This window comes from Ipomoea triloba, chromosome 11 (genome assembly GCF_003576645.1).
Source record: "Ipomoea triloba cultivar NCNSP0323 chromosome 11, ASM357664v1".
Taxonomy (NCBI): domain Eukaryota; kingdom Viridiplantae; phylum Streptophyta; class Magnoliopsida; order Solanales; family Convolvulaceae; genus Ipomoea; species Ipomoea triloba.
The window spans coordinates 22,108,000-22,110,505 of NC_044926.1; positions in this window are offsets into that span (position 1 = coordinate 22,108,000).

Sequence of the window (2,506 nt, forward strand, 5' to 3'; positions counted from 1 at the left end):
ACTGTGAGGTATACTGTTCTGGTGAATGGAGGGGAATGGGGTCCAATTGTTCCGTCGAGAGGTTTGCGTCAGGGGGATCCTTTGTCTCCGTGTTTGTTTATTTTGGTAGCTGAGAGTTTGAGTGCCATGCTGAGAGTTCAGGAAGCTGTGGGTGCTTTACATGGTATTCGTATTGCTAGGACAGCTCTTCCTATTTCTCACCTATTTTTTGCAGATGATTGTTTGTTTTTCTTTAAGGCAAACAATTTGGAGGCGGGGGTAGTTCGAGAAATTTTGAGGGAGTATGGGGAGACAAGTGTTCAAGAGGTGAATTTTGATAAAACTTCAATTGTTTTTGGGAACAGAGGGAGTAGGGAGGATAAGGAGGCTATTTGTGAGGTATTGGGTGTGCATGAACAATGGGATAGAGGGAAATATCTTGGTTTGCCGGCCTTTGTGGGTTGTGGGAAAAGGGACGTTCTGGGCTTTATTCGGGACAAAATACATGCTAGAATCAATCATTGGGGTAATCGGTTCTTGTTCCGTGTGGGTAGAGAGGTTTTGCTAAAAACGGTTGTGCAAAGTATTCCCAATTATGCAATGAATGTGTTCTACTTCCAAAAACTTTGTCGGGGGAAATTGAGCGGTTGATGAATTCATTCTGGTGGGGTTGTGAGCACAGAGGGGGCCAGGGGATTCGGTGGAGTACTTGGGGTGCTTTATGTAAGCCTAAAGGGTTTGGGGGTATGGGTTTTCGATTAGTGAGGGAGATGAATTTGGCTATGTTAGGTAAGCAGGGTTGGAAACTTTTTACAAATCCTTCAGCTTTGGTCACAAGGGTTTTTAAAGCTCGCTATTTTCCATCTTGTTCTTTTTTAGAGGCTGGGGTGGGGTCAAACCCTTCGTTTGTGTGGTCTAGTATAAGGGAATCTCAAGGCTTGATTAGGGCGGGAGCGAGGGTTTGTGTGGGGGATGGGTCTACGATTAGGGCTTGGGGGACTCCTTGGTTACCGGATTCTCAAAACCCATATGTCAACTCTTGATCCAATATACTTGGGCAATCCTTTTGTGAATTCTCTTTTTGTTCCTAATACTCAAAGTTGGGATAGTGAGGTAGTGAGGGACATTTTTAATTCGAGGGATGCAAATCTTATTTTGAGCTTGCCTACTTCGAATAGAATCGTTGGGGATGGTTGGTTTTGGGAGGAGGATTTGATGGGTGAGTATTCGGTGAAGAGTGCTTATAGATTGCTTACTTCGGAGCTGGGTGATGAGAGAAAGGTGTGTTGGAGTGACATGTGGGTTTGGGCGTTACCTCTGAAGGTGAAGTGTTTTTTTTGGGCTCTATGTTCTAAACGTTTACCTACTAAGGATGTTTTAACTATCAAATGTGTTGTTTGTGATCCTATTTGTCCTTTGTGTGGGTTGGAACCGGAAACGGTTGTCCATCTTTTTGCAAATTGTCAATATGTTCATGCCTGTTGGAGGGAATTAGATAGAAGTTGGCGTATGGAGCATGTGCAAAATATTAATGTGGATTGTTGATTTGTGGTCTTCTTTATCAAAGGAAATAATTGAAAAAATTATTGTGATCTGTTGGGCTCTTTGGCTTAGTAGAAATAAGATGGTATTCAAACAATAATGCATGGATCCAAAATCTTTGGTGGTTAATGCTTTGAATTATTTTGTTGATTGGATGAAGGTTCATACGCAGCATGCTACTGGAAACATTAATTATGGAGCAAGTCTTCCAAGGCTTTTGAGGTGGCAGCCTCTGTTGCACTCTTTTTTGAAAATAAATATTGAAGTGGTGATGGATTATGAGAGAAACAGGACGAGGTTCGGTTGGGTTATGCGAGGAGAGGGCGGCGAGGTGCAGGGGATGGGGTGGAGGTTGGTTGGTTTTACTTATTCAGTTCGTGAAGCAGAAGCTGTGGGAGTTCGGGAAATCTTGAGTTGGGTAAAGCAGAAGGAGTGGAATCGGGTGATTGTGGAAACCGATGCAAAGTTAGTCACGACGGCCGTAAGCAATGGATCACATGGTGGTCATTTTGGTTTGATTATTGATGATATTCATTTTTTGCTACACCAGTTAGATGCAGTTTCTTTAAATTTTATTAAGCGTGAAGCAAATATGCTTGCCCATGCTATTGCGAATAGGTCGTTAGATCATTCGTATTTAGGCGATGTGTCGTATTTTGATTACACTCCCTGCTTTATTTCTTGTATCGTTCGTTCGAACATTTTTGAAGGTTAATATATTTGGTTTGGTTGTTTTTCAAAAAAAAATATCCTTTATATAATAATTAACTGGAGTAGCTAGGTTTATGATAATTACGAAAATACCGCCGCATTATTTTATACATACATATATACATATACATATATATATATATATATATATATATATATACATATATATATATATATATATATATATATATATATATATATATATATATATATATATATATATATATATATATATATATATATATATATATATATATATATATATATATATATA